At 41.9% G+C, this 14,545-nt stretch overlaps 1 protein-coding gene and 2 non-coding genes across 3 annotated transcripts in view; 2 read left to right on the forward strand and 1 right to left on the reverse strand.

The window, feature by feature from the left end:
* The window catches only part of LOC126260821 (uncharacterized), a 162,728-nt gene that overhangs the window by 65,225 nt on the left and 82,958 nt on the right, over positions 1–14,545 (forward strand). The gene's annotated exons all lie outside the window — the stretch shown is intronic.
* Positions 2,798–2,872, reverse strand: Trnat-ugu (transfer RNA threonine (anticodon UGU)). Its single transcript has one exon. It is a non-coding gene; the product is annotated as a tRNA-Thr (tRNA).
* Positions 3,912–3,986, forward strand: Trnat-ugu (transfer RNA threonine (anticodon UGU)). Its single transcript has one exon. It is a non-coding gene; the product is annotated as a tRNA-Thr (tRNA).

Below are 14,545 nucleotides of genomic sequence, written 5' to 3' on the forward strand. Positions count from 1 at the left end.
CCCCATAAAGTGCACAATACTGGCTAAAATGGCAGCAGATTTTGAGAATCATTGGAATTTTCCTCATTGTCTTGGTGCACCAGGTGGAAAGCGTGTTGTCACTCAAGTTCCATTAAGAAGTGGAAGCTTTTTTTTTTTTTTTTTTTTTTTTTACTGTTATAAAGAAGAACATTGCAAAGTTCTTTTGGCGGTAGCAAATGCAAGTTACAGAAATTTACACTAACACTGGTTGTAATGGACAAATATCTGATAGAAGTGTATTCTCTAACAGCACTTTGTTTAAGAAGCTGGGAACATTGAGCTTTTCCCCTACCAGATGCTGCGTCACTTCCTGTTATGGCTGTTCCAGTTCCATACAGTTTTTATGGTGATGCTGTTACAATGAAATATTTTTTGTTGAAACTGTTTTCTTTAGGAGGTCAGCCAGCAGGCAATCATGTATTCAATTACCACCTCTCCAGAGCTTGTAGAACTGCTGAAAACAGCATTGGCATATTAGCTAACAGGTATAGGGTATGGCACCCCGGAAACCAGTGTTCATGAACCAAGAAACGGTATCGGACATAGTTTTGGTTGTATGTGCACTCCACAATTTCTTAAGGACTCAAAAAAAGTCAACATATATTGGTAATGAAATGAATGACTCTGAGGATACATACCATGAACCAAGGTCTCGTACCTGGTCTATGGCATCAGGAACACTAAACGGTATACTTTTTTCCATTGGAACAAAGGAAAATAAATAACACTCAAACATCAAAACAAGGTTGATGAATAAGTTTAGAAATTATTTCACAGCTGCTACATGACTTTTACATGACTGAAGGTGAAGTGACTTGGTCATACAAACACATCTCAAACTATGCAACCACTTCTTGTGGTGACCACTGTTTTGAAATCTGTTAAGGTACAGCTATGAGAAAGTGACTCTCACAATATCAGCATTACTCATATTTGGTGAGCTGCTCTCATAAAGGGCAGGAAATGGCTGTTCACCAGTGACTGATTCGCCACTTGTCAGCTCTCAGACAGATGCATGGAGAACTTGGTAAATAGCTTTCAGACAACCAAAAACTTGTAAGTTTTGCACCATAAGGTGGCTGATGAGCAACTCATCCAGTTTTCCTGTCAAGTGGACAACCAACTTCACATTGGATCCCCAATGTCCTGTATCAGATCCCATTTCTTCTTCTATCGTCTCATTAGATGATCCCCTTCCCTTCAATCTATTTTTTGCCTATTTGCTCTCTCCTGTGTGTTTAACCCCTTTTCTCAATGTTAATGCCATTGCTTTTAATTTCACCAAAGTTTATTTTGACTCTTCTATATGGATGATCAGTCCTTACAATGACCATTTATTTTCTTATTTCTACACATTTTTCCTTCAGTCATTTCACCTTGGCTTTCCTGCATTCCTAAGTGAAGCATATTTTTGTATTCTGACCCTTATCTGAACATTTTTGTACTTCCTTCTTCTGTTATTTAAGGTTTCTTTATGGTTACTTTCCTTGTACCTATGTTTGTCTGTCTGAATTCTGTGATTCCCCTTTTTAGAAGTTCATCACTCTTCATCTCTACAGCCTTAGAGAACTTCAAATACACACCATCAGTCCTCATTTCTTCACTATCCCCTTCTTTCCTAATTGATTCTTCCAGATGATTTTCTCAAACTTCTTACTTCACTTGTTAGGCAACAATTAACAGGAATTTGACCAAAGCTTCCAAAAAGAATTTTTACTGTAGTAGCCACCAGAAGTGTTTCTGTTATGAGGAATTCAATGTATAAATATTTAGTAAGGTGTTGGAAGATGGTGACTGCCCACCACAGGCACACAAGAGAGGCATTACAGAGAGGTTTACTAATGCAATTTTGAGAGAGTACTTTCTCGGAAGAGTTGGACATCATATTGTTTCCTCTCATATATGCTTGCGGGATGACCTCAATTAGATAATTCTGCTATTGCAGAACACTTTCCGGTTGGACTCTGGGTTCAGAAGAGTAGCATAAAATAAAAGCTGTACCGTATAGAGTTTTCATCATTCTCTCTCTATTACATTCTATTCTTCATTCTTATTGTTGATTACTCTGGAATTTGTGTGTCATTTGTCATACCTATCTGGTTTCTCTCATGGCCCATGATTTTGAGTGATTCCCCCACCACTCTAGAATTAATAAATATTTATCTACCTATTACATTATGTTTTGATGAAGGACCAAGATAAAAGTTCCAATTGTTAACAGGACCAGTTTAAGGCACATGCGACATAAAACACCGCTTGGGGCTCCAAGCTGAGAGGGGCACCAGATGTGCCACAACCATAAGTTTTCTATACCCATCTATCTCAATACTCCACTAGCCAATTGATGGTGTGTGATGGAGGGTACTTCTGGAATCTTTAACTGATACCCCCTTCCCTGCTCCATTCGTGAAAGGCATGTGGGAAGAATGATTGTCGGTAAGTCTCTATATTAACTGTAATTACTTAAATTATCTAACTGAGGTCACTCTGCAAGACGTATGTGAGAGGAAGTAATATGACATCCAACTCTTCCCAGAAAGTACTCTCTCGAAATTGCAGTAGTAAACCTCTCTGTAAGCCTCTATTGTGGCCTCTGAAACTTGTAATGGGACATCATCCCATAGCATTACCTATATATGACGGTAGTATCTGTTCCCGAAAGAACAGTTACCGTCGATGACCATGCAGCTTTGCTCGAAATGAAATGACAATTAAATAGACACCCTAGCTGCAAGCAGGCAGTGATACACTTCATTGGGGACATGTTTAAAATGTGTGCCCCGACCGGGACTCGAACCCGGGATCTCCTGCTTACATGGCAGACGCTCTATCCATCTGAGCCACCGCGGGCACAGAAGATAGTGCGTCTGCAGGGACTTATCCCTTGCACGCTCCCCGTGAGATCCACATTCCCAACATGTCCACAACACTACATTCGTAGTGCGCCTAATAGATGATTGCCCATCATACTCATTACTCATGGCAGATTAATCTACCAAGTCCCGTACGAGTTCGGGCAAAGCGTGTGCGTTCGCACAAGAAGGTCAAAGGCCGGGAACCCATGTTTTTAACTATATATGACGGTAGTATCTGTTCCCGAAAGAACAGTTACCATCGATGACCATGCAGCTTTGCTCGAAATGAAATGATAATTAAATAGACACCCTAGCAGCAAGCAGGCAGTGATACACTTCATTGGGGACATGTTGAAAATGTGTGCCCCGACCGCGACTCGAACCCGGGATCTCCTGCTTACATGGCAGACGCTCTATCCATCTGAGCCACCGCAGGCACAGAAGATAGTGCGTCTGCAGGGACTTATCCCTTGCACGCTCCCCGTGAGATCCACATTCCCAACATGTCCACAACACTACATTCGTAGTGCGCCTAATAGATGTTTGCCCATCATACTCATTACTCGTGGCAGATTAATCTACCAAGTTCCGTATGAGTTCGGGCAAAGCGTGTGTGTTCGCACAAGAAGGTCAAAGGCCGGGAATCCATGTTTTTAACTATATATGATGGTAGTATCTGTTCCCGAAAGAACAGTGTGTATCAATGCCTGCTTGCAGCTAGGGTGTCTATTTAATTATTATTTCATTTCGAGCAAAGCTGCATGGTCATCGACGGTAACTGTTCTTTCGGGAACAGATACTACCGTCATATATAGTTAAAAACATGGGTTCCCGGCCTTTGACCTTCTTGTGCGAACGCACACACTTTGCCCGAACTCGTACGGGACTTGGTAGATTAATCTGCCACGAGTAATGAGTATGATGGGCAAACATCTATTAGGTGCACTACGAATGTAGTGTTGTGGACATGTTGGGAATGTGGATCTCACGGGGAGCGTGCAAGGGATAAGTCCCTGCAGACGCACTATCTTCTGTGCCCGCGGTGGCTCAGATGGATAGAGCATCTGCCATGTAAGCAGGAGATCCCGGGTTCGAATCCCGGTCGGGGCACACATTTTCAACATGTCCCCAATGAAGTGTATCACTGCCTGCTTGCAGCTAGGGTGTCTATTTAATTATCATTCCATAGCATTACTTTTCCTCAACAGTAGTTGTCGATATCAGTATCATTTTTCGAATTTTGGACAGGTCAGTATTATCTCAGTTGCTTTTCTGAAAATGTTCATATAATTTTATACACAGTATGTTATATTTCAAGCTAAAATTTATGAAAAGGAATTACTTTATAAAGTATTTTAGTTTTGATGTTGTAATCGATAAGTACTAGTTCTGAATGGACTGTCTTTTAGAAACATTTGAAATTATGAATTATTGGCACACTTAAAATTTCTATTATTAATTATGCAATCCTGTACTGTTTACTATGTTTATTTCTGGATTCATTTATGAAATAATAATTGAAATCAATAATGTAATGGAAACTAGTAGAAACTCAATTTTTAAGAAGAATTGTGTAGTGGCACCACTGGCCAACCTAAGTGTTACGCATATGTGACACAAACCAGTGCGCTTGGCAAAACAGAGGTGCGCAACCGAGTATAAATAGGTGCTGTTTCCTAACGAGATTCATTCAAGTGTGGCAGATCTCCTGGACAGTGGGACATGTCACACCGCCGGGCCATACGCAGCAACAGATGGGGCGACAGTGTCCCAGTCCATGGCAGGTTGTTGGTTCAACCCTCTGAGGCCGACTTGGGGTCCGCAACCAGCCAACGGTGGGCCACTCTTTGGCTCGCTACCTCGTTAGGGAAAGTTAGTTTTATCAATATTTGGAGCACGAGTTACAGCCAGGTACAGGCTGGATTGCAGTAAGTTATGCATACCAGCAGTTGCGAAGGCAAATAGAGGCCACAGGGGCATAGAACTGCTGGAGAGGGCACACAGAGCAGTTTCCATGGTGCAAGTCACAGGCAGAAGGGGACCACTGGCCAACCCAAGTGTTATGCATATGTGACACAAACCAGTGCGCTTGGCGAAACAGAGGCACACAACTGAGTATAAATAGGTGCTGTTTCCTAACGAGATTCATTCAAGTGTGGCAGATCTCCTGGACAGTGTGGCGTGTCACACAGCCGGCCCATACGTAGCAACAGATGGGGCGACAGTGTCCCAGTCCATGGCAGGTCGTTGGTTCAACCCTCTGAGGCTGGCGTGGGGTGCGCAGCCAGCCAGCGGTGGGCCACTCTTTGGCTCGCTACCGCGGGCAGTCGTCTCGGCTCTCGACACATGCCAGAGAGTTCCGAGGCGAGGGCTGCAAATTCGGACGCCGGATAACGGGCGCTTGTTCAACGCCACATTCTCAGCCACGCTGACGAGAAGAAGCAGCAGCTGGCTGCCCGCGGCTCACACCAAGCAGTGCTGCGTCAGCAGGGATGCAGACCATGGAGTCAACCACAGCATCTTGATGACGGCACACTCCACTGGCATGCAAGGCTCGCACGACACAGCGTTGCATTTCACAGGCCACAGGGGTGCTTCCTCAGGATTGCAGGGCCTGTGACGCAGACCAAGGTGAACAGAGCAGTGTAGCAGAAACAAATAAATCATTTGAAAAACTCGGCCGAGTTTTAATATGGCACCTCATGGCACCCACCCACTACATTTGGTGTCAATACGCCGCATTTGGCGTCTGATACCACAACATTTGGTGTCAAAATAGTGGACGTCATCTGTCCAGCACAACGTTTGAGCCCACCGCCTGCAGTACAGTCACAAGATGTGGTGAGTGCTGACAAAATTGTTCTTTATGAGTGCTGGACGTTTTCTTTCTTTTTTGTTTTTTCGAGTATGGTTCCTGGCAAGCCATATTTTTAGATGTTTGTGTGAGCATAGTATATTTTGTTGTCAGAGTAAGTGTTAGTATGTTTAGGGAGTAACATTGTTTTGTGGCATTTAATTACTTTAGGTGTTAATTTGAGTATGATGTTACCGAGTATGATGATACGGAGTTGTAGAAAGTCAGGTTATTCTTGTACTTAATTCAGAAACAAAATGACGAACTGGGAACGAAAGCAACACAATGGCAGAGTCAAAGACACAAGGTGTGTTGGAACCAGAAGCGGTGTGGATTTTGTTGGAAAAAGTAGCACAATTGACAACAGACAATACGCAGTTGAGAAAGGAATTAACGTCTAGATGGGAGCATGAAGCCGCATCTGTTGAGTTGTTGTTGCCTAGGGTGCAGGAGATTGATCCAGCTGCCATAAGTTTGATTATTCCATCTTCTGGCAAGGCATCTGAGGATGTGTGTTCGTTTGTCTGTGGAGGACTTGGAGACTTCAGCAGTGATGAATGGTTGGTCTGATGAGCAGTTGTTGCATATAGCCAAGATTAGATTAACAGGTGAAACGAAAACATATGTAAGGTGTTCTGAGACCTTAAGGAAGGCAGGACAGTTTAAGCAGTTAAAGGAGGCACTTTTACAAAGGTACAAGAAACAGAATAGCGCTTGGTACTTTAGAGAAGGTTAAGTACAATGACAAAGAGACAGCGGCAGACGGTGGAGAAATTTGCAGGCAGGATAAGGGAAATTAATGAGTATACTTACGAGTTGGGTCAGAGCGATGAAGCGAGTAGTGTTCTGTTTGTAGGAGACTGAGCAAAGGGCACTTGATGTATTTTTGAGAGGGTTACTGGCACATATGTCATGGAAGGTGGGTGAAGGAACTCTGAAGAATTTGTATTCGGCCATTCAGCTGGCAGTTCAATGTGAGGAAATAGACATGGCAACAGGGGTACACAAGAGGCAAACAGTGTTTGCGGTGGGTATAGAATGTTATAGAATGTGTGGTCACACGGGACATGAGCAGAGGCAGTGTAACCAGTCACCAAGGAATAGAGGAAGGGGTGGAAATCAGCAGTGTGGAGGATGGAGAAGTGGAGATAGGAGAGGTGGACAATTGTTAAATGGCAGAGGGGGCCCAAGACCCACCTAATGGAGCTGCCGTTTAATTTCAATGCTATGAATACGTATGCAGAAGTGGAATGTTCAGTGGTAGGATCTGTAAGAACTAAAAAGTTTAAGATTGGACACAGGGGTGCAAGTATCAGTGGCTACTAAGGATATAATGGGATGAAGGAAGTTAGACCCGTCATGTTATAGGTTGCATGGAGTGGGGGTTAAGGAGGTCATGCCTTTGGGGTCAGTGACAGTTGACTTTCGCATAGGGAAAGGCCGATTTAACGCATGCGTGGAGGTAGTACCATGGGTGAGTGAGGGCTACGACATGATCCTAGGAGTAGATTTCTTGCATCAACATCATGCCAAAGTTGACCTTCGACAATGAACTGTGGAACTTTGTGGAATGTTATTTCCACTAGGGGAAACTGTTGTCAATACAGAGCTGTCGCGAGGGGCATTCAACATAATGAACAAACCAATTGAACTGCGTACATTAACATTAAGGTTTAATTCGCATGAATGTGTGTCTAGTGGCACTGGCAAGTCGCTTTGGGTAAGTGTGGAGTCAAATCTACCTGTGGGTATGGTATATGCTATTGAACCAATGGAGGATAATGAAATTTTGGGTTCACTGGGTTGTTTTGTGAAACGTAGTGTTGTACGCATACAAGAGGGGAACAACGGGTGAGTAGCTCCTGTGAACATGAATAATTTTAGCGCGGTGGACGCGAATTTGAGGAAAGGAGTTTTAGTAGCAAATTTGGATGTGCCAAATGACAAAGCCTGGTGTTCGAGAGGTAGGAGAAGTGATCAACCACTAACTGCCGATAGAACTGCATTGCGTGACAAAATTAAGCATTTGAAATGAGGAGAAAGAGAGCATATGGAAGAATTATTGTGGGAATTTAAGGGTTTGTTTTTTCCACAAGGGCTGTTACCAGCAAATCCATGAGTTCAACATAGGATACCAACAGAGAATGAAGCACCTGTTTACCATAAACCATACAGAATACCAAAGTATTTGCAGCCGATTGTGGAGGATTTCATTGATCAGCAGCTTGCGGGTGGTATTATAGAGCATAGTAATAGTTGCTGGGAGCGGGCATTATTGTTGTGCCTAAAAAATCTGCGGATGGAACTAGGAACTAAGAAATACAGGTTCTGTTGTGACTACCAATACCTCAGTAATAAGACAGTAACAGACACATACCCCATTCCAAACATATCGGAGACTTTGGATCACTTAGGACAGTGCCAGTACTTTTCTACGATGGATTTGACAAGTGTTTATCATCAGTTAGAGGTGGCTCCAGAGAATCGTTCAAAAACTGCCTTCTCTACACCTGGAGGCCATTACCAGTACATTAGAATGCCATTCGGTTTGAAAAAGGCTCTGGCAATGTTTCAGAGGTTGCTAGACAGTGCCTTGAGGGGCTTGAAACCATGGCAGTGTCTTGTCTATTTGTATGACATTATAGTGCTTTCAAGTGGTATGCAGCAACATAGATAGTGGTTAAGGGAAGTCTTTATGAGGTTAAGAGCAGCTCGTTTGACATTGAGCCTGGAGAAGTGTCATTAGAAGAAGTAAAATATTTGGGTCATATTATCAGTAAGGATGGAGTGCGAACAGATCCGAGGTTGGTACAGGCTGTAAGGGATTTTCGGGAACTGAAAACAGTTAAGGAAATGCAGTCATTCATCGGAATTTGCAATTTCTATCGAAAGTTTGTGAAAGGTTTTGCAGATTTAGCACAGCCGTTGACGTGATTGTTATGGAAGGGTGTGAAATTTGAGTGGACAGAAGAGTGTCAGAAAGTGTTCGACAAACTGAAAGAAGTGTTAACATCAAGTCCAGTTCTTGTGTTTCCAGATTTTGAAAAGGAGTTTATACTAGCATGTGATGCGTCAAATCAAGCATTGGGGTGTGTTCTTAGTCAAGAAATTGATGGGAAAGAACATTCTGTAGCCTATATGCCTAGGCAGTTGAATGAAGCAGACAAGAATTACTCAACAACAGAGTGGGAGATGTTTAGCATAATCTATGGAATCACATATTTTAAATGTTATTTATATGGGAGATAACCAGTTTGGACAAGAAGAGAATAGAAGCTTTCGAAATGTGGTGCTACAGAATGCTGAAGATAAGGTGGGTAGATCACGTAACTAATGAGGAGGTATTGAATAGGATTGGGGAGAAGAGAAGTTTGTGGCACAACTTGACTAGAAGAAGGGATCGGTTGGTAGGACATGTTTTGAGGCATCAAGGGATCACAAATTTAGCATTGGAGGGCAGCGTCGAGGGTAAAAATCGTAGAGGGAGACCAAGAGATCAATACACCAAGCAGATTCAGAAGGATGTAGGTTGCATTAGGTACTGGGAGATGAAGAAGCTTGCACAGGATAGAGTAGCATGGAGAGTTGCATCAAACCAGTCTCAGGACTGAAGACCACAACAACAACATGGGAGAAGATTTTGGATAGTGACCAATCATGCTGCATTGAAGTGGTTGGGGTTGAAGGATCCATCCACTAGACTCGTTAGATGGGCTGTGAGGCTTAGATAATTTGACTATGAGGTGGTGCACAAGCCTGGGAAGAAGAACAGTAATGCGGATGCACTAAGTAGGAAGATGGCAAAAGTAGAAGTCATAGGTTATGACCTAGTAGTATGGCAAAAATTACAGAACACAGACAACGATTGTAAATTGTATCAGATACAGCCACAGTTTAATATGTACGACGATCTTCTGTGCAGGGAAACGAAGTTAGGATCAGGGGTAATAGTGCCAGCGAAGTTGAGGGATAAGGTTTTAAAGGAAGCACATGAGCATGTGTTATCTGGTCATGGAGGGTGTAGAGCAATGAATAGGAGAGTAGTGGAGGGGTATTGGTGAAGAGGTAGGAAAGAAGATGTGGATCAGTATGTCAAGAATTGTAAACCATGTGTGCAGAGAGCAGATTTGAGTTAGAAACAGATACAGCTACAATGATTACCGGAAGTGACATGTCCATTTTCTTTGCTGGGAATTGACGTCTTAGGACCTTTTAGGCCTACACCATCGGGGAACAGATTCGTCCTGACGGTAATAGACCATTTTTCAAGGTACGTGGAGATGGTGGCTATGCCAAATCAACAGGCAGCAATGGTCGTGCAGGCGTTAATAAACAACTAGATTTTGAAGTTTGGTGTACTGGAGACAATAATTACTGACCAAGGGACCAACTTCACATTGGATTTAATGAAGGAATTGTGTAAATTGTTGAATGTAAAGAAGTTGACGACAAGCGTGTTGCATCCACAGGCCAACGGAAGGACAGAAAGGGTACACAGAACAATCAGGAAGATTCTGAGTTTTTATGTTGATTCTCATCACCATCAGTGGGACGAGTATTTGCTTATTGTATGCGCTTACAATGCTAAAGTCCATACAAATACTGGTTTGTCTCCATATGAGGTAGAGTACGGGTGAAAAATGCCGTCACCGTTTGATTTAGTGATGCTATAGAAAGGAAAGACCGATGAATCTGTACGTCAATTTGCAAGGGCAATTCAGGATGTTTGGAAATGGCTACAAAAGGTGAATATAAAGGCTTTGGAAAGGCAGAAAGATGCAGTAAAGCAGAAAGGAAGTTTACCGCAATATAAAGTGGGGCAATGGGTAATGCTGTCCTGCCCCTATACACAAAAAGTGAAAACGATAAAGTTCCTCACGAAGTACCAAGGGCCATTCCAAGTTGTTGAAACCACATCTCCCATTAATGTTAAGCTTCAGCTGCCAATGAGAACAACAATAGTACACATTGGGTGGTTACAGCCATTTAAGGGTTGCCCGGATGTGATTCCAGGTGTGTCACAGGAAGGAAAGAGGAAGAAAAAGAGAGTGAAGAGAGGTGGTAAGCACAGAGGAAACCAGGAAGATAAGAGTACAGCACGAAGTACCGTATGTTTTGCGATCTAGAAAGTAGTAGAGTATTTGTAGTTTTTTTTGTTTCTTGTTATTTATCATTGGGTTTGCATAGGTTAATTAATTATTGTATTTTATATGTGTTTTTGAGTATTGTGAGCCTGCTGGGGCAGCAGTCCTCTTGAAGAGGGAGGAAGGGTGATGGTGATCCCTGTCCTCAGGTCACTGAAAAGGGAAGTGTAGCATCTGACGTAAGTGGAGTGTTGTTGGAGGAGAAATCAAATGCAGTTCTGGAGAAATAAATGAGTCAGAGTAAATTTTGTGGCAAAGCCGTAGTAAATATGTATTGAATGATATCAGAGTCATACGATTTCTTGTTTAAATTTTTAGTTATCAACAGTGCTGGGTCAGGAAAGTTGTGTTTATAGCACCAGCTCATGTAATATAAATTTAAGGATGAAATTAGTCACACAATCAGTGTTGAGTTTGGATCAAAAATAGTGAATGTTGGAGGAAAATCTGTGAGCTACAAATAGGGGACACGTGCATGATGCAACTATTTTAGCCATGGGGAAAAGGAATAGACTGTTCAAGGGACATCGTGGAGCCAAAATTGAGCTTGCAATGGGTCAGGATGCATTGGATCTTCTCCACCTATGACAATTTGGTAGTAGTAGCAAGTTGTTTCAAGCGGGGAGTATTTGCAGAAGTAAAAACCTATAGAGCTCGAGGGGAGCAGGATGTTAATCAATGGAACTAAGTGTAACATAATAGGACCAACTTTCCATCTGCTAGTGTCAATTTCAGGAGTCGCAATTGAATGTTACGCAGCCACAGCTGTACTGGCCAGAAACCACTTTAGAGTTTTGCCAAGGCAGAATCTGACCTTGTTAGATCAAACTCTGGAGCCAGGTTTGTTGTGATCCGTAAACCAGTTCGTTTTAGAGCAGGAGGGGTGCATATCAGCGGAACAGCTTGTTCAACATGTCGTGCAGTATTAGTCCAAGTCCCAGTGGATTGGATACCAAGGGCGTGAGATGAGTAGGTAAGGGGTTGGTCAAGCAATGGTCATCCAGTAAGGAATTTTTACATTTTGTTTCGAATCATGGTTTTAAGGGGCACTATACCACATTTAATTTTCTAGTTGTAAGGAAATATGCCATTAGTGCCAATCCAAACAGTTTAAGAGTTAGTTAAAGGTCAACCCGGGGACCGGGGCTTTCCGAAGAGGGGAATAATGTAGCGGCACCACTGTTTAGCATAGGGAAAGTTAATTTTGTGCGCTATTCAAAGCACGAGTTACAGCCAGGTACAGGCCGGATTGCAGTAAGTTAAGCATACCAGCAGTTGCGAAGACAAATAGAGGCCACAGGGGCAATGGAACATTTTTCCACCCAATCAACTTATCATATTGCACCCCCACCACCCCACCAACTCCCTCCTTTTCGCTCATACACTTTCACCTTTGTCAGTTTTTCGCTACTAATTGTGAAATTCACTGTATAGAAGTCCAGCACTTGGGTGCCTATGATCATTCAATGCTGAGGACAAAGACATGGAGCACACATGGAAAAAATTCAAAAGTGTCCTTGAATATGCCTTAGACAGACATGTTCTGTGTGAGGTATTAAGGGTGGGAAGACTCACAATGGTTTAATATCTGTGTCACAAAACTGCTACAGTATGTAAACAAGTGGTTCAAAATCATCTTTTCAACACACAGTGACCATAATGGAACCAAAATGGCAAATGACAGAGAGAAGGCCAAAATACTGCATCTGGTCTTCTGAAATTGTTTCACCGTAGAAGACCATAATAAGGTCATTCCTTTTGATATTCATATGAACTTTGCTATGGCCGGTATTACACTATCAAATTTCTTTGTCAAAGATTTGATCAAAGATGTGATCAAATATTCTGTCAAATATATTTGACAAAGATCTTTGACGTAGCACTAGAAGTATTACACTGTCATCAAATTTTTCGTCAAAGTTCAAGATGGCTGACAACAACTTGTTATTAACCGCAGCAGTTGCATGTACTGCAATTGCATTGTGTGCAATTTTTTTTTTTTCCCTCCTGATAATGATGTCCTCCTGAGTAGTCCCTGCCGGAGATCCGAATGGGAAAAAAAGGAACCATACATATGAGTTTGACAGTCTTAAATTCCTGGGATTACAACTTGATAATAAATTCAGTTGGAAGGAGCACACCACAGAACTGCAGAAAAGCCCTAACAAATCTGTATTTGCAATTCGAGTGTTAGCAGACATAGGCAACATAAAAATGAAAAAGCTTGCATACTTTCATTCCATAATGTCATATGGTATAATATTTTGGGGTAACTCTTCAAGTCAAACAAAAGTTTTCAGAGTCCAAAAGCGTGTAATACGTATTATTTGTGGAGTAAATACACGGATGTCCTGCAGAAACCTCTTCAAAGAACTGGGCATACTAACTACTGCCTCTCAGTATATTTACTCCTTAATGAAATTTGTCCTAAATAATATATCTCTTTTTCCAACAAACAACTCAGTTCATACATACGATACCGGGAACAAAAATGATCTGCACAAGGACTTAAAAGCACTTACTTCAGTTCAAAAAGGGGTCCACTACTCAGGAACACTTATCTTCAATAGTTTGCCAGCAAACATAAAAAATTTAGTTACAAATAAAGATCAGTTTAAAAAGAGCCTGAAAGACTTACTAGTGGCCAACTCCTACTCCACTGATGAAATTTTTAATAGAAACAATGATGTATTGTATTTATTCATACAATTAATATTGTTATTTCAGCTTAAAAAAAATTGACATGTTCCACATCCACGAGGATCTCCTCTGCATGAATCTATGGAATGAAAAACTAATCTAATCTGGGTGAAGCCGTGGGTTTTACGACGACATGATAAAAGCAGTCAACAAAACTTGTTACGTGAGCTTACAGTGGAAGACGTCAAGTTGTACATCAATTACTTAAGAATGAATGAGCATACGTTTCTGTATGTGCTCAGTGAAGTGTATCCTCATATCACAAAACACAATATTCACTTGAGAACTGCTACATCTTCAGAAGACAGGCTCACTGTAACACTCCGATTCCTTGCTACAGGGGAGGGTTATGTTATGTTAGGTTAGGTTAGGTTAGGTTAGGTCAGGTCAGGTCAGGTCAGGTCTCCAATCTTCTTAATCTATTTTTGTATTCAGGGTGCCTAACTTTGTAAAGCGCCTCATCAGCTTCATACATCTCTATTAATTTTGTAGTTGTCGGCACACACCAATTGTATTTACCGGCAATGTTTATAAAAACACTACAGATGACAGAATGCTGCAGCGATGCTAGCGCCCCATGTGGTAACATGGCACATTGCAGTGAACAGAAGACAAGCGATTTCTTCGATCAAATCTACAGCGAGGCCCTAGATTTGATCAAATATTGGACAACATTTGACAAAGTTCCTATTCCACCATCAAATATCTTTGACAAAGATATTTGACAAAGAAATTTGATAGTGTAATAATGGCCTATGACAAATACTGAGATAGCCAATCATGGAATAGGAAAGCAACTACAATTGCTTGGTAGTGGAAAGGCATCAGGACCAGATGAGGTATACAGAGTCTATATGAAAGAACTTGTTCTCCTTCTAGCAGCAGTTTTTATCATAGATTTCTGGAGCAATGAAGAGAATCTAATGATTGAAAAGAAGCACAGGTCATTATCATTTTCAAGAAGGTCATAG

This window comes from Schistocerca nitens, chromosome 5 (assembly GCF_023898315.1).
Source record: "Schistocerca nitens isolate TAMUIC-IGC-003100 chromosome 5, iqSchNite1.1, whole genome shotgun sequence".
NCBI classification, from domain to species: Eukaryota; Metazoa; Arthropoda; class Insecta; order Orthoptera; family Acrididae; genus Schistocerca; species Schistocerca nitens.